Source organism: Athene noctua, chromosome 1 (assembly GCF_965140245.1).
Source record: "Athene noctua chromosome 1, bAthNoc1.hap1.1, whole genome shotgun sequence".
Taxonomy (NCBI): domain Eukaryota; kingdom Metazoa; phylum Chordata; class Aves; order Strigiformes; family Strigidae; genus Athene; species Athene noctua.
Window position 1 is genome coordinate 155,758,683 of NC_134037.1, and position 18,911 is coordinate 155,777,593.

The following is an 18,911-nucleotide window of genomic DNA, read 5'->3' on the forward strand; positions in this document are numbered from 1 at the left end:
CCACCAGAAACCTTGCCTCCTTTTCTACAAAGCTGCTTTCCTGCCAGTCTGCCTCCCGTTTGTACGGGTGCATGGGGTTATTATTCCTGAGGTACAGGACTTTGCACTGCTCTTTGTTGAACTTCATGAGGTTTTGTCAGCCCATTTCTTCATCCTGTTGAGGACATCTCACCTGGTTTTGTGCCAGCTGCGAACTGGCTGAAGATGCACTGTCCCATCATTCAGGTAGCCAATGAAAAAGTTAAACAGTATTGGCTCTGCAGCAGCCCCTGGGGTACACCATTAAGGATCGATTTCCAGCTGAACTTCATGCTGCTGATCACAACTTTTTTGAGCTCCATTCCGCCAGTCTTCAGTCCACCTCACCTAGTTTGATCTAGTCCATATTTCATCAGCTTCTCTGTGAGGATGTTACAAGAGACAGTGTCGAAAGCCTTGATAAAAAAAGAACATCACTGCTTTTTCCTCATCCAGTTATTTATGGAAGAAAGCTCTCAGTTTGGTGAGGCATGATTTTCCATTTATAAATCCTTGCTGGTCCTAGTCAGGAAAAGAAGGTTTTTGTCCTTCATGGGTTTAGAAATGATTTCCAGGATTATTTGTCCCATCAGCTTCCCAGAGATCAAGGTGAGGCTGACCAGCCTGTAGTTCTCTTTATGCTCCTTCTGGCCCTTCTTGAAGATAGGGGTGACATTTTCTTTCCTCCAGTCCTCAGAAACCTCTCCTGATTGCCACAGCCTTTCAAAGATGATTGAGAGTGGCCTCACAGTGACATTGGCCAGTTCCCTCAGCAGTCATGGGTGGATCCCATAAAGTTACAGGGCATTGGGTATGTCCACGTTGTTTATATGCTCTCTAACTTGAATCTCCTCCTCTGAGGGTTAAGTCCTCCTTGCTCCAGATTTTCCCACTAGTCTTGTGGGCCTGGGATTCCTGCAGGCTGGTCTTTACTGGTAGTTAAAAGCATTGCATACCGTGGCCTTTTCCATGTCCTTTGTCACTAGATCCCCCACCCTTTTAAGTAGTGGGCCCACATTTTCCCTGGTCTTTTTTTTTTTTTTTTTTGATGCTGATGTACCTGTAGAAGCTCTTGTTGCCCTTCACATCCCTCACCAGATTCAACTCCAGATCATTGCTGGGTTTCCTAACCCCATCCCTGTACGTGCTAGATTTCTATCTTATTGATTTATCAGTCTCTGAAAAATGGAGGCAATGCCCCATGCATCTGCCCAATATACATGTTGTCTCTATTAAATTTAACAAGAAGCAAAGGCTGCGTTTAGTTGTGTCTTTTTACTTAATTAAAATTAAAATGACACATCACTCTATGTACAGGCTGAGCCTTAATCTCCAGAGTGTCAGTTAGTATTAGGCTCATTGTTGACAGTGGCCTAGTTTCCATTGATGGATTCATTAAAAGTTTTAGTCCGCAAAGTCAGGAAAAAGTAGTGACTGATAGTCCTGAACTGAAATGAAGAAAAAAAAAAAAGCTCAAACCCAACCTGTTTTGTTAATCCATCCATGTACATGAAACAGCACAGCGGGACTGGGGAACTAATCCCATTTCAAATCAGATGCCTGCTGGTTCTATTTAATGAGCATTATGTCTGTTTCTTTTTTAACCCTAAAATATCTTAATACATAAACCAGCATTCTGATTATTTTTTTTTCAAGGTACTTACTTCTATAACTGGACCAAAGATGGATTGCTGACTACCTGACTACCATCTTTACTGCCAAGCTACATGGCACATGGAAATGTGTCATTTACTGCCAAGCTCACATGGAAATACCCAGAAAATGGAATTAGCGCAGAGTTCTGTGAGCATTGATACTAATGAAATTTCCTACCGATTTGTACCTTGTGAGTAAACTCTGGTGTGTAGGAAGGAATAAAGTAATGGGGAAGATTGTCTTAGGGTTGAGACATTCAAAACATCTCTCTCCTCACACATCTCTAGTAATTATAAGATGTTTTATACTCTTACACTGCACTCTTTTCCTATGTAAGGCACTGTTAAGATCTCTCCACCATATGTGCTCACTCTCATTAAATTTGCAAAAAAATGTTGAGACTGTTGTGTCTGAAATTGGAGAAAGATCTAAAATTTATTAATAGTTATTAATAAAGGAGGATGACTGGACAGATTCACTCTTTGAACAGACCACCATGGCTATTTACAAAACCAGGCTGAGGCACTCTGATCTAGTGGTCCCTAGAAGTTAACCAGGAAATCACATGTGTTCTGGAAACTTTCCCTGAAGAGCTTTGGCTCTGGTGGTAACAGGTGAAAATTTTTTTTTACTTAACAATTGTGCAGTATAATGAAAATGAACAGTTGTGTGTTACAGATATGACATGACAAATTCATGTGTTTCCACACTATGAAATGTAAATAAGTGATGATTATGTGAAATTAGAATGAAAATAAAACCAAAAAGTGAAAGAAGAAAAGTAAATCAAGAGTAAAGTAAAAGTTGTATTATATAGTAAAGCAAAATTTTTAATGCCAGTAAAGCACTGATAAGAAAATTACCCACTGGAAAAGAAATCTGATGTAATTTATTAAAATTCAGTGGACACATGTCAGAATTGGGCATCTACAGGTGGAAACCTCTGCATGAACTGTATGTTTAAAGGACAGAGAAAAATATGGGGTACTTGACTTGTCCTTATATTGTCTTAATAATATAAAAAATCTTGATTTTTATAAAGTAATCAGATATGATTATACTATCTTAATATAAATAAGGTAAATTCACTCGTGCCAAACAGGTTGCAAGTTTATTTGCTACTTGGTCTTCAGACTTGCTTCTCTTTGTCTTGTGCATGTGGGAGGCCTAAGTTCCCATATGTCTTGCACCTCGGATTTTTTCTGATACTATAACTTTTGTTTATCTTAACTAATGCTCAGTTGTCTTAGTCACTCTTGTAAGCTATATCATTATTTGCATGCTATCAGTGGTGGTTACTATACCCTATTTCCAATATTATATTAAATACTGTACTTAGGGCTACTAAAACCATTAGGACTGATAGATTTCCAGATGACGTAAGTCTCACTTTTATTAAAGAGAAAATTAAAAAAAAAAAAAAAGCTAATATCATATGTCTACTTAACCACTTAACAAGCTTAATATTCTTGCATACCAGGTGATTTTGGAAGATAATGTATTAAAGCACAGATTGTCTAGAATATGGAGAAGAATACTCAGGTCATTGGAGAAGTATCAGCTATAGGTCATTCCCATTGTTTGCGACAGATCAGTTCTCTGTAGCATCTTTGGTGCTAAGAAGGATTTTTTCAGTAGTCCAGCCTGACATGATGCATAGCTCAGGCTGGGAAATGAAGTTCAGAAGTTCTTTTCTCAAGCATATGGATTGTTTAGTCACTGGAGCTCTGGGCTTTAGATCATCATTTTTTATTAAGATGGCCATTTTCCCATTACTATAGAGAAGTATCACTTAGTAAAAAGGCCAATGGTTAATCATCATCCTTGTCAACAACATGCAAATTATTTCTAGTCTAAAATGCCTATTTTTAGCCTCTGGATATTGTTGGGTGGATTCAGTGTATAAAAAATTATAAGTTCACTCATTTGTACATGGAACCCCAGCAAAGGAATTAAACTAAAAAATCCCCATGACTTTAATAGTGTTTGAATATTGCTTGCCTAGTCATCATAACATACTTGCTGTCTTATTAACAGAAAACAATAAATAGTAGGCAACCTACAAAAATTACTATTAAGAATACTGGGGAAGCATTTTTCATTACCAAAGGCCATGTCAGCAGAATAAGTGAGTGCCTAATGTACCATTTTAATTTGGCAATGTTTATATCCCTTGATATCAATGCTCACACAGAGTCCAGGATAATGAAGAATTAGGTTTAGGTGATCCAATTCTGTTGATTATCAATATTAGCTTGATATTAGTCTGATAGCTATATATTGATATGAGGGGGAATAGAAATATATTTTTATATATTATTAAATGTAGTTTATTGTGTAATGTGTAAAATCATCAAAGATCGGTTTTCCAGAACTGAACTGTATCGCTATAGATGTATCAGCTAGAAAACAACATTTTAGAGAATAGGAGCGTTTGTTGTTAAACAAAGTTGTAAGCATTTTTATGCTGAGGAAAACTTTGATTTAAAGCTGCCTCTTAAACTGATCAAGCTGCTGCTGTGATGCAGCTTCTCCAGGCTGTTCTTTAAGGTTTGCCACCCAGGTCCCCTTCCATCGGCAGCAAAGCTCCTCAAATAAAGCAAGCATGACTATATGTCTATGCTAGTGGGGAATTTTCTGATTTATACTTCCTGGCCAGGGAGGAGCCAGCTGAGAGCTGTGTTTCAGCAAGGGCTATCTCATCAACTATCACAGAAGGGGTAGAATAAATGCAAGTTTCTTCATGATGTTCCCACACCACAAAGCTCCTTGTCTCTGCATTTTAAGACAGTAGTCTGAAATTGTTTTCAGACATCAGCTGTTATTCCAGTACTGCTTATTCTCTCAGCAGCTACTATATTGTCATTAATTTTCTGTCTGTTTCAGAATTCCTGAGGAAAAAAAAAATTATCCTTATTCCCAAAAATGTATTTATCTTACATGTTATCCAGAAATACATTAAAATAATACACGTTAAAATGGGTAGAGACTTAAATTGTTACCTACATATGCAGCTGTCTATGTAAGAGAATGCCTGCAGTAACAATTAGTTGAACATCTTCTTCAGCCTAGATGCTCTCAGCATCCTCTTTTGGTTTATTTGTTTAATCTTCAAGTCAGGACAGCCTGTTCATATACACAAGAAGCCAAAAGAGTCCGCTCAATAGCAAGATCTTTGCAGTATATTATTTGCAAAATAAATTATGTCCCAATAACACTTGATGTCATGGATAGGAAACTATAACTTCTCCATTAAAGTTTGGTTAAGTAAGGCTAGTGCATTCAGTCACCTCATCACATAACTGACAACAGACCAATTTTTATTCTTTTCTTGCATTTCAGAATTTGCACATTGTGATCAGTGACTCATATATGTGGCTAATACAATAAAGATATATATCATCATCCCAAATCATTGCTAATTTTTTATATAGTTTGAATGATTCTTCTTTCTTCCGTGCAACAGCTTAGAAGGCAAAACATTTTGGATGGATGAATCAAAAGCATAACAATTCTCTGTGTTACTATGATACACATTCTAAAAATCAGAAAATAATGGAAGTTTGCAAATGCTGTGTTGTCATGATTATCAGAAGACTTAAAGGTAGATGGAGCTTATGGGAGATTTCTACCTGTAAATAAATGTCACATATAAAGTTATATTTCAGTAAACAAAAGTTATACTCTATGGACTAAAGCAACGGAAAGGATAGACACACCACAGTAACAGCACAGCAGTGCTGACCTACTTGAGCAAGCTGTACAGTAACTAGCATGCAGTTCTGGGTTTTTTTCAGTAAAGCAGTATGTGACCTCTTGTATCTTTTGGCAACACAGTTATTAAGTTGTTAACTTTATCTGCAACCTGCAAGGCCACCTCTTACATCACAATGATGCAACATCTACCAACTGAAAGTCAATTCTGTGCCCGAAAAGGACACTGTCTGCAAAATGCAGACACAAACATGTCCAGGGGGGAGATATTTTCATTAGTTCTTCCTCTGGATCCCTTAGTCTACCTGCCATCCGTCTTTGCTACTCTCTCACTCCTCTCTCCCACCTACCCATACAGAAAAAAACGTTAAAGCATAGCTTTATGGGGAGACAAAAAAAAGTGGAATTATGTATGCTGGCCATATGGAATGGTCTTACTATGAGAAACACTTTTAAATTTATTCCTAGGATATTTCTTGGCAAAGTAAACTAGTGAACAGGTGTGTCGGATAGCACTGCCACTGGTTTTTTTTGAAGGGAAAGTAACATCTGGCTGGATGAAATCTTGAGGATAGTGAACAAATTCTGAATTAACCTTCTCTTGCTTTTCGGTGCTTGTTTACTTAGATGCTGTTTATATTCACAAGATCGGCAGTATTCAGACCTAATATTTCACAGACTGCCAGATGCTCTGACAGCTTTTACTATTTCTCATTAGAGCTTCTTTAAAAATCTAGTTCACTCATTCACTATCATTCCTGATATATATATATATCTATCTAGGACAGATTTTTGTACAAGCTATAAAAAAACCTACCAGAAAAAGATTGTTAACATTTAGAAATCTATTTCATAAGTAGAATAAAAGTATTACTAAGTGCAGGAGAGGCCAAGGCACTGTGTTTTTCTTTTGAATTGCTACAGGTTTTGCACACAGTGAGATCCAGAATGCAGCTATTCCTGACTGCTCACGGTGGGGAAAGCACCCAACAGACATTAGTACCAAGATCTGGAGAGGACTACCTGTACGAACAAAGGTAGGCTGAACTAAAATTATTAGAACATAGTTGGAAGGACTAGTAAGGTATAGCTGGATGAAAGTGAAGTTCACAGTCCACTATGGGGAATAAACTTCCATCACGAGTATCCCAAATTTTAGTGCCATCAGACACTCATACGGCCCACTCACATAAACCCTCATGAATTTAGTGGAAAGACACCTATCGATTTCAGTGGGTTTTGGCTCAGAAGGTAGCAATCCATTCAATTGTTATATTTTTCAGTTTTCTATATGCTTTGTCACTTGGATGTATAGGAACTTCCTGTTTCTTGCTGCAAATCATGTGGCTTCTCAGTCAGTGTGTTAATATAGAAAGTGTGACCAAAACTGGAAAATTAAAATTTTTCTTGTATGAAACAGAAGGAATAGCGATATCAGAGGCTGATTTATAACTGTAGCAGACACAACCCTGAATTGTATGTCATCTAAGCTTTGGCGAGCTCCAGATCTTCTTTCACATCTCAGTAGTGTGATTGGCTCATCTTTATATTTCAGAGTATGAATGAGGCTTGTGTGTATTTTATTTTTAGGATTTTTCTCATCTAGTAACTCTGCTTTACCTCTTCATTTGCTTTAGGCTGGTTACAGAGCTTGTCACCCGATGATGAAGTTCAGGAAGTGTAGTGTTAACATCAAGAGAAGCCTGCCTGACTTGCATGCTGATGTTAATGAAGCTGTGAATTGTGTCATATTAGCCTCATTTGCTTCCCATATGCTTACTCTCATTTTCCCCTCAGAAGCTGCAACTCCACTTTTCATCTTCATTTGTATGCTCAAAATGCAGCCGGCTTAATTACCAATTATAACCTTACTCATTTAAAAGCTAAATCAACTGGAAACAACACTAAGAAGTGTCTCCCTTGAGGAGAACTAAAGACTTTGTGTTAATTTTCTTCACATATTTTGATTAGTATAAACCACTGTGTAACTTACAAGTTAATCTCCCCGAATGATGTTAATTTTAAATCGGGATGACACGTACATAATTATGGGATGACAGTCAGAGCAACCTGCCTTCTCTTCCTCCTTCAACTCTGACCTGTCACACTGAAATATTTCTCCCTGGGAAACTGTTAATGAAGCACAATAGAACATGGCTCTGCCAGCAGCTTTTTATTTATGTCCACCTTTTCTTGCTTTATTTCTTAACTGCCTGACCTGTGCTATTTTCTCAGGTTTGGAAGTCCCTTGTGGGTTTCTTCTAGATGCAGTTTCTTCCATCTCCATGGAAATGAGAAGTCCATAAACTTCCAGGTAGGTTTCACGGGACCCTGTTAAGCAATATGAGGCATAATAGCTGTTGGGCTTGATATACGAGTGATCACCACAAAACATCCCTCAAATCAATACTGTAAAACTCTCTGACACTCTTTAGCTCCTGAGTGAATTTACAGTTCCTAGTGACATTCTCCGTTACTGCAATAAAGGCCAGAGTAACTATATGAAAAGAAAACTAGATTTGGAGAGCTGCCATGATTATTTATGGAATATTTGCATGTTACAATTTATCAACTCTTTATTTGGAACATGCCACCCTGTCTTTATGGAAGATGCAAGATGTTTTCCAGATGTTCTGTTTTACAGATCAAGAAGTCTAAGGTGCTGAAAGTATACTTTGTATATACTTGAAAATATAATTGAAAGTTATTTTTTCTAAAAACAACCCAGTGTGACTAACAACAGAAAATACAAGAAATCTATGGAAGTGAGTGAAATGCACACACAGTGTTGAACTTGTTGCATTTACATTGCCCGTAGCTCAAGTGTGAGAAGAACGTAACACTGAATGTGGTTGTTGTGTGCCCCACACATGTGTGGCAGCCCAGTCTCCATACAGACCCACCTGTACCCACCTCTTGCTTTCTTTTGAGAATGAAAGGCTCCAACCCTGCTTTCATCTTGGGGAAAAACTGACAGTATGCACAGCTCCCTTGTCTCATATGGCTCATAAAGGTTGTAGCCTCTGACTTACCAGAGAAGTCCTAGTTACATTTTCCCTTTCATACAGCTAGAAATTACTAAACACAACCTTATAATAAGATGAATATGTTGCTCCACATTTAATGGTCTCCCTGGTTTACCCCTTTTTGATTATTTGATCTATGAGTGTTTCATGGATCGCCTGTGAACGTTCTGATCCTAGTAAAATAGTTTTGCTGTTGTTCCAGGCAGAGTTAGGATTTTGCCTTATATATCTCTCTTCCTATTACTTATACCATTTTTTCTTAAAAAGTATGAAGGTAAGCTTTTGCTCTGTTCAGCTTGCAGTAGGAAGGCCTGAAGGGATATGATTGGTTCTTTTTAATACAGTGAACAGATGAATGCAATGGAAGATATTGAAAAACTGAAAAATAGTGGTTATATGAAAACAAATGTATATAAAATGGCACAGTACATTTTGGCTTGAAACCTAGCAGAATGTTTCTCATAATCAGAAAAATAAGTTACTTAAAGCAATGTGATGAGAAACCTAGACAGTTTTCAGATGGGAGTTTCACAATTTTATGTGAGAGCAGGGTGTTGGATTCAGTGAGTGAAGTTTTCCATTCTTGTCTTATTTCTGTGGTCCTTTGTCCTTAACATCATCATGTCATACACATAAACAAACACAAAAAAAGGAGATGAGCTATGGTGAAGGCAATATGTTTCCCTTTCACCAATTTATCTTTTTCACATTTCAGCCTCCTTTTTTCTCACACCACCTGATCTTTTTATTTAATTATCAATTTTTGGAATATATGTGATTTTTTTTTTTCTTTAAGCTAAAGGGCAGGCTCACAAATCCTAAAGAAGAGCATGAGTGCACTGTACTGGTTGAAAAACTGACAGGCAAGAAAAGAAAGTTTTTAACTTCTGAAGGTACCAAGGTAGGGGTTTTTCTCTGAAGATCTACACAGTGGCTTTAAATACTGGATTTGAGGGAAGTTCTGCTCTAGCAGTTACCAAGGGAGCTTACTTTTGGGAAGTGCTGGTGCTTTTGGTAGCACTGTGGGAGAAATTAATGTACATGCCCCACTTACATTGCTCTGGAGACAATGGTGTGGTTCACCAGCTGTCTTCTGGTTGTCTTCTATTTTTAGCATGGAGGAGATAACACTGTGAGCTGTGGCATGAAGTTCAGTACACAGTGTTTCAGTATGCTTCAAAACAACACATTTCAAGGGTTTTGCAGTAACATTGGCATTGCCCTCACCTGTGCCCAACTCTGCAATATAGGCACGGACCATCTTAGTGCCTACTGATTTCTGTGAGCTTTCTACTTCATGCTACTCAGTGCCTTGTGGAAGGATTAAATTCTGAAACACAGGAGCAGGTATGTCCCTGAGTTTAGCTGCTCTATTTATAGTGTTTTCCTGTAAGCGTAACACTGTAATTATCATTCACGCTGTCTTCCCCCAATTCAGTGTGGCATAAGGCTGGGGATGTTGTAAACATCCTTTTATGAACATGGCTTCTTAGAGAAATAAAAATTAATTGCCTAAACAACATCACATGTAATTAACAAAAAAACTTATGAAAGAACTTTAACATTTACAACATCAGGAAATTCTGAGCTGAATTTTAATATAGCAATACATTATATTTATTTTTATTTTAAAGTGATTAATTTACATCAGATTGCCTGTGAAAATGATGTACAAATTCAGCAAGACAGATTTTCTGCATAATATAGTGAATAAAAATAAGAATACAGGAGTAGTGATTATTGCATTTCAAAATTGGTCATTAACTAACAGTTAACTATCAGCCACTATTAGGGTAAGTTACAGGAACAGATAGACCAGTGCTATCATTTTTTTTTCTGAAGTTGGTGAAGTGCAGACTGTAGTAAATTATTTAGAGGCAAAGAACTGGACAAGAGACAAGAAACCCCAAATCTTATTTTAATTCATGTTTTGTGTACAAGAGACCATAACAATGATATGTCTCATGATACCTATTTGCAAAAGAAAGGCTTGTGGACCCCTGGAAGGAGTCTTGGTCATTATGCATTGTACATTAGTTCTGTATCAGACACAGATGACTGAAGGAAAGCCAGCAGAAAACAGTTAGCTGAGCTCAAAACAGGAAATTTTTTGTGCACGGGCCATGTCCTTGCTCTCTGAGGAGCCTTACAACACCTCAGCAATGTAAAAAAAAAAAAAAAAAAAAAAGTAAAACCGAAAATCGTGTCAGTTTTTTCAAACCATCTTTGCTGCTTAACGAGAATGATATTTTATGGGTTTATACTAAGGTGACATGGAAAACTTAATGGCATACACTTAATCTGTTGTTTGAGATAAAAGCTTAGATTGTGGAGCACAACTTTATAAGCAGGAATAAAGACTGCAGCTAATTTTACTGCAGCTAATTACAGAAAACATGACGCTCTGCCTTTTAAAACAGAGGTTCACTCCATTTTTTCTCTGTAGCGCTGACATAACATTTACATTTCCACAGATAATGAACTAGATCTTGCTAGCAGACCAGCCTCACAGGAGACTCGTTCCCAAAGCTTAAGTATTATTTTTCCTTCCATCTGCTCCACATGGAACTTGAGGTAAACTATTCTTAATGTCTTATGAGGATCACCATTTTCTGAAAGCAAATGCACTTTTCATTTTCTTCTTTAAACAAGAAAGATCTCATTACTACCTGTCATGTATTCTTTGCTGCAGTCACCATTAGAGCTTTTAATTAGTAATTCACTAGTTTTGGAGATGAGGTTTTAGAGCCCATAAAACCACAGGGAGTTAGCTCTCAGTCTAAATGGACCTTCTGAGGATATGGGAAGTCTCAACAATGTTACTCACATCTCAAAGTCCATGAAAAGCGGTGTCTATTAATTTTAAATACTGCTCCTTCCTATAACTATGTTTATTTCCTATTAGTCCTTAAGGACATTCCAGGTAGGAAATGAAACAAATTCCAAGGAAATACGCAGCTTCTTTCTGCCAGGGATCCCTCCCAGACCAGTTCCTTTGCCCTCATCTACCTAAAGTGTTTATACAGCTGCCTTAGTCTCTGTGAAGTATTAGCATAAAAATCCGTATTAAGGGCCAACAGATCTGTTTTCCAATTATGGAAATGGGATCAGTGGGAAATTAATAGCATACAGTTGCAACGCCCTCCTGATTCAAAGGTCTCTTCAAGGGCTGAGCCTCCAGGGACCTTTTTGCCTGTGGCTCTTCCCCAGGAGGCTGATGCTTGGTCATGTCTCCATTTTTAATACCCACCTGGCATAACCAGAGGTGCTGTACTGTGACCTGTGTCAAAGGAAAGAACCCGATGCCTGATGTGGAGCAGCAATCAGTGAGTGCAGTGGGTCAGCAGCAGAAAGGCTAGAAGCAGCTCAGGCGATGGCAGCTCCAGCTGGCAGCCAGTTATACCTTACATGTCTGGGTGTGAAAAAAAGCCAGGCTCGCCACTCAGCCTGGTGGCAGGGGAGTTTATGGATACCAGCGCACTGGGAGAGGAAGGTCAGTTACTGTTTCTGCTGACTCCCTGCACCCAAGACAAGTTTTTCAGCATGATCATCTGCTACACAAGCTTTTATGTACTAGAGTATTTCCCTGTGTTTCAAAACACCTCTAGGCACACCTGAGCCCCTGCAGCCTTTTCTGGGCTGCAGTACTCTGACTACAGCCGTAAAGCAAGCCAGGGACATCTCATGGCTTTTCTTGCTGTCTCTTCCCTGGGCATCCTGCATCTCTATGTACTGCGGGCCCTTTGCCAGACTCAGGCATGACCCATGTGGTCTGGGCTATACCTGAATGTGTGAAAAAATTGCATCACTTGCCTGAGTGGGGCAAGTGAAGGCAGTTTAGTTCCCCAGGGAACCTGCAGGTGAAACCATAGGAGAAGCTGCAAACGCTGTATGTAAGGAAAGGTGAGGAGAAGAGCTGCACTGACTTTTCTTGCTGTTCTACATCTCATTGCAGCGCCTCTGAGACTTTGTTAGACATTGCTTTTTGTTTTGTACTCAGGCTAGTTTCCTACCTGTGCCAGCCTTTTAAATTTTTTTTATTTTTTTTTTTTTCTCCAAATGAAAGTCAATCACAAATGAAAGATATATGCAACTATGGTAAAGAAAACAGGCAATTCACAAAGGAAATGAACTGCTTCCCTTTCTGCACGTTACCTAGGTTTTCTAAAGAAAACAGGTTTCAGTCACTGTACTGCAGCTTGGTATAAACACTGTTGCTAGTAACTAGCCATAGGATTTGTACTGATTTTGCAAGACCTCAGGACGAAGGCTTGTCAGATTTGCTTTGTTTAAACTTGTCTTGACCTTCCTGGAGCTTTGTTTTCATGTGTTTTAGATGTAACAGCAATCTTTTTAATTAATGATCAGGTGGCTATGCCCATGGATTTTGTCTTTGTTTATCTTTGTATGGTTCAGCTGGGATAGAGTTAATTTTCAGAAGAAGTTGGGAGGGGGCACAGCCAGGACAGCTAACCCAAATTAGCCAAGGGGATATTTGACACCGTATGATGTCATGGTCAGTATGTAACTGGGGGAGCTGGCCAGGGGGAGGTGAGATCATGGCTCAGGAACAGGTTGAGCACTGGGTTGCGAGCAATTGCGTTGTGCATCACTCGCTTTATGTGTTCTTTTATTAGTATTATTGTTGCTATTATTATTATTACTTCTCTCCTTGTGTTGTGCTATTAAACTGTCCTTATCTTAACTCACGAAGTTTTACCTTTTGCTTCCAATTCTTCTCGCCACCATTGGTGGGTTGGGGAGGAGTGAGCAAGTGGCCACGTGGTGCTTCGTTGCCAGCTGGGCTTAAACTATGACAGTATGGCATGACTGTAATTTTACGTAGATAGTAGTGACAAGCAGTTATTCTGCACAGAACAATGTTTCTGATTAACACAAAGACACAGTGTAGTGAAACAGTGCTGGTACAACAGCAGAGGCCTTGAGAAGTGGAGCACAGGATGCTGTGCAGAAGTGCACAGGCGTGGGATGGTCAGAGATAGAACACAGACTGACCCTGGGGGCCTCACAGCTGTACACATCTCACCCACAGTCCATTACAGAAATACAAACCTGGAGCTAAACAAAAATGGTTTTAGGGTAACAAAAAGCACAAAGAAAAACATGTCTAAATAATATAAACCACACCATATATAGCAAATTGAAATGCAACAGGAACTGCAGACCAATGAAGAAAAGAGCAAGGTCTGAAAGCATTTGCAAACATGTAAAAATGTTCCTAAGCAGATCCTAAGGAGAGGAAGAAGATGCCATCAACATCAAACTCCTCCTGGCAAAGGAGTCAGGATGCTGATGACTCACTATACCCTTCCACCCAAACTGAAACCACTGACCTTGGGCATCAGAGGGGCAGTGACAGGGTAGCATAACACCAGGGAAAAAAAAAGAAAAAAAAAGGGTAGATATTAAGAGTGTGTGCATAGCATTTTTAACTGTATTACATTATTGTTGGTATTATCATCATCATCACCAAGTAACTTCTGAACCTACTGAGACCAAAATTAAGTCTCAAAGTCTCAAATATACCATGCCCCTAACTAGTGAAACTTGGTGAAAACCAGTGCTCAGAGGAGAGACCCTAATTCTCCCACTGAAGAAAATGCAAGAGAACAGTGTCGTTGTCTTTTTTCTTTGGCAGCAATCAGTGCACTGCTGCAGCACACGTTACCCCTGCCCAGTGCACTGGCACAGGGAACTGGAAAGAAATGGGGAGGCACTGGGGTTGTAATAGCCAGAAGAGATTTTTTAAAGGAAAAGGACATACTTCTGTAGGAAACCTGGCTTAGTGGTTCCATTGCTCACAGAAACACTATTCTCATGATACTTTTGGAGGTTATATTAGATTACATTGTCATTTAACTTAAGGAAAAAATTTCCTCTAATTTCAGTAACATTTCAGTTCAGGCCCTGGTTTTGCAGGAGCTCAAAGATACTTTTCTTTATGACATCAACTATATGAATTTAATGTTATGTAACCCCCTGCTGTTTTTTGCATAAGATCAAGGACCACTGAATAGTCATTGACTTGTACCCTTTGATTTCAGTGACTTCATACTCATGCCATAATAATTTTTTAAGAAGACTAATATTGGGGCGGGGAGGGGGGGGGGGGATTTAGTTAGGAAATCTGAAACTACATTTCAGCAAGTATGCTAAAGGAAAGAGTATCCTTTGAAGTGCAGCTGAATGCCCCAATTACTATGATCTTTGTAATTACTTTCTTCTCTTTTGAAATTGAAGCAGATTAATCACAATTTCCTCTCACTGAAACAGTGGGAAGAGAAAAAAAGCATATTGAGGATAGATTCTCTTCACACAGCCACAGCATGATCCCATAGCCCAAAAGTCTGAGGGCAGGATGTTGCTCTGGCATCGGAAACAGCATTAAAACTGTTTGTAATATTATGCCTGTGGAGAAATGAAAGTCACTTATCAGAGCATTTAGGTCTTAATGCTGGTAAGACACCTTCTGCAGGACTGTAGAAGTAGTCCATAATCTCCTACAAGGACAGGATAATGAGCCCTATGAGTTCAACAGCAGCAGACATAGGCCCAAAGTCCCTCGGCAGAGAGAGATACTAAATTGATTTCTATACTTATATCAAATAGCCTCATTTGATTCCAGTGGGGATAATTTTTCATTCAAGCAAAGATCTTGGGTTGAATGCAAGTGTTCCTTCATAGGCATTCAATGAATGAAAGCACAACAATGGGCTTCATTAGTTTATTACTAATCATCTAGCATAAGTGAATCTGTTTTCACTTGTTCTGATGCAAGGATGTCACCATCACAAAAATGATGCAAATGCAAGCAGATCTTGATCCAAACTATCCGTAGAATTACTTTGTACTGCACAGTATGTTTGCAACATTACAGTGCTTGAGGTTGAACATTGCTCACTTGCTGTTGACATAACTAAATTGCATTTCAGCCATCCCGATACGTTATTTCTGCACTGTGAGTTACCTTCCGGTAAAATACTGCAGCTAATGGTAATTTCTCTGGAGATAAATGCAAGACCTCTGTAAAAAGGATTAACTATTGTATACCTAACAGCAAAAGCAAAGTGCTTTTTCTCCAACATCAGATCTTGTCAGGAGGCATATGTTACACCTTTCAGGAATGGCCAAGGGCTTTGACAAACCTAGGTGCTAAGGGAGAACCTGTCTGTGCCATATTTACTTAAAAAATAATGATAAATCTTTTTTTAGGCCCAGTCCAAATCTCCTAGTGAGACTGCACTATTGCCAAGAATATAGTCCGCAAGGGTTATAAGGAGAAGGAATACATTAGACTGGGAGAGCTTATGTGACTGGGATTTTGGTGTTTTTTCCCCTAGCCATATCAATCCATCAAATAAAGCACAGCTTCTTCTTTGCATTATTATTCCTATTGTTTATTACTCTTATTATTGTTATTATTACTGCTACTACTACTTCAAGCAAGTTAAAAGTTAGAAACATAAAAGTGCAACTGACTTACAATATATAGTAGTGCAACATGTAACCTTGAGGGCACCTGGTCTCTCCCAGAATAATCAAAGTCCTGAGCTGGGACCCTAGGCTTCCTATGTGATTCATGAGAAGAATGAGATACCCAAGATGATACCAATGTGTGCAAAGCAGGAAACAGCCACAGGCAACACTGAAAAACAAGTGGGTCTGCCCTTGTCTTTGCATTAAACAATTTATTCTCTGTTTCTCAAGTCTGATTCTTTCTCTTCAAGCTCTCTCCAAGTCTCTACTTTATGAAGAAGAGACTATTAAATAAAGTGCATATAAGGAGACAGATACAGGAACTTTTATCTAATAGCTCAATATTTAAAATTGTCACCAAGGTAACAAAAAAACTAGAACAATTTTCTTCCTCTGCCTTAAACGTTGTAAATCCCTATCTCTCACTTCTTGCAAAGAGTCTAACAATTGGACCAATTCAGAAAGGAGGACCTTTACTGCTTGTGGGAGATGACCCCAGACCCACAGCCGCTGAAGATGGGCAAATATTTTTTCGCTAGACTGTAGGATGGAGCTGGGAGGAGAGGCCCGATGGTCAGCCTATGGTTGATAGTGATAAAGCCCCAGCAATGTGGAAGAAATACCTCTGTTGCTCCACTTGCCTTATCTACCAGAAAGCGCTCATGGCCTCGCATTCATGTCAAGAGCCTGAGCGGCCACTGGGAGAACCCATAAAGGGGAAGTTAAAACAACCAGAGAATGAAGTAAAACCAACATTAGTGGGTAAGATATCCAAACAAGGTACCAGAAAGGGCCCCAGTATGTACAGGGGAAAAATCTCAAAAATCTCTGGAGGGACAATGGCAGTCTTGCTTCCTTTTTTTTTTTTTTTTGTAGAGTCATGCTTGTTGGGTTGAGAACAGTTGAGGCTAACCCTCCCCCACATATCACAAAACACCACATGTAAAACAGGTATATAGTCAGGAAAACTGAAGGTCCTCCTTGGACCTCTCTCAGCTGGCTTGAGACTCTCCCACTATGCTGGACATCTTCCCTGATGTGTTGTGACATGAACCTGTGGAGAAAAAGAAATGTCGACAGGTGGTTGTATACCTTCCCTATGCGTGCATTAGTTATTATTTATGAGATTGTTTTAACTATTTCGCAAAATAGTTAAAAAAAGCTTGTGTATGGGATTTTGCCTATTTAATAAACTGCCACTGATAAACATCCACCTAGGTCTGACTCCAGTGCAGTGGTTGCAACCGGTGCATGACACTGCCTCTCCTTGAAAAGGCTTTGATTTGCAGGAAATAATAAAAATGTATTTGTCCTAATAGAAGGGGACAGTTTGGTATCAGAACACTTCCCTGTGTGGGAAAAAAGACCTGCAATTTCTATCCTGCAATATTCCATGTGATACCTGTTTGATATAAACTATATAAAACATAATTGAAACTGTGCCAGAAACTGATGTGGTAAGTATTCTGTGAGGTTGCCACTTTACATTTGGCTGTGCAGCTAGGCAAAGGAATGAAAAGTAAGGTCACTGGTTTACTTTTAGACTGGGATGCTTATTTGCACAGCACTGTGAAACCTTAGGCAGCTGCAGGCACAGGTGTGATTTAGGTGCCTTTGGAACTAGGTATCTTGGTGCTTCAAAAGGCTATTGAGCAGAGAAGGACAATTTTTTTTTAGATGCAATATTTTGCTTAGCTGCCAGTATACCTATTGCATCATCTCTTGTTCCAGTTTCTTCAGCATCTTCTCCTGAAGTGTGCAATCCTGGCTCTGCTGAATTGCAAAATTCCCTTGGTTTTAACACGTCTGAGAATATACCTCTGAAGCAGAAAGAATAAAGGACTAGAGAGTAAGAAAGAATGACCATCAATTTGAGGAACAAGAATAACAGCATCAGCGCAGACAGAGTAGGCCATTCCTTTTCTTCTTTCAGATGAACTGAATTATGAAATTTATCTCCGCCTGTAAGTTAGCTCTATGTATACATGGGCTTCATAAGTTCTGCTTAAGCCATCTCAAGTGTTCTGCTGAGTTACAGTCACATTATCAAAATCCAAATAAAAATGGCACATAAATTATTCAAAATAAAACAATATTGAGAAATGCAGCAAACTTGATCAAGACATTTAATTACTTAATAACTTAATTCTTACAGGGAGAGAATGAGTAGGTCAGAATGCTTTACATTGTACAGCAAACATGAGAAGACTGAACAAAGGCATACTGTACAATAAAGGATAGCATTTAGGATATACAAAGGATATAGATATTTCCCCTCCCCTAAAATGAAACATGGTAGTTCAAAATGAGCAAGCTGATTACACACACACACACACACACACAGTTTTTATGTGGAAATCTTTGCCAAAAGATACAGTAAAGTTCAGGCACTTACACAACTTGTTTAAAAACTAGAGAACAAAACAAAAGATTTCTATTCTAAGAGCAATGAAGAGATCCACAAGTTGCATTTAAGGAGATTCAAAGGACAAACAAACCTCAAACTCCTTCTGTGTGTGTGACGTACGGACTCATACACAGGGACCAATGCAGACTAATAGTCACTAAATGCCTGAATGTCAGAAGCAGCCCTTGCTGGAGAGGTTGCTGGTAAATGTCCACTGCAGAGACTCCTCTGAGGCCTCCGGTGCCACGTAGTGCCAGGAACAGGACCAGAGGGACCTTGTATTTCATGTGTTATGGCATCTCCTGTATACTTGGAGGTAAGCACTGACACTGTGATATGAAAGGCCCATGGGGACTTTAGTCTGTTTTGACAAAAGTACCTGCTTTTAAATATATCAGAGTGTGCACTTGAGAACTGGACAATGTTTGGTAGCCTTGGGGGCTCATTAAAAGGGCTCGGTACTTTTCGAGTTAAGATTTTTGTGTTTTCTAGTGACAATGCAGCTTCAAATGCCGCTGTCTAAACTGACAACTATCAGTCCAAGCATAGCAAATATGTGTTCTCTTATCACTTGGCAGTGATTTGGGGACCCA

At 39.0% G+C, this 18,911-nt stretch overlaps 1 long non-coding RNA gene across 4 annotated transcripts in view; it reads left to right on the forward strand.

The window, feature by feature from the left end:
- The first annotated feature begins 9,640 nt into the window (after positions 1 to 9,640).
- Positions 9,641 to 18,911, forward strand: part of LOC141958983 (uncharacterized) — an 80,816-nt gene continuing 71,545 nt past the window's right edge. For 2 of the 4 annotated variants that reach the window (XR_012633379.1, XR_012633377.1), the window contains exons 1-2: positions 9,641 to 9,761; positions 10,889 to 10,988. This is a non-coding gene — a long non-coding RNA (uncharacterized LOC141958983). Of the gene's footprint in view, positions 9,762 to 10,888; positions 10,989 to 17,642; positions 17,958 to 18,911 lie in introns of those variants that run through there. The other 2 variants (XR_012633380.1, XR_012633378.1) reach the window with 2 other exon arrangements.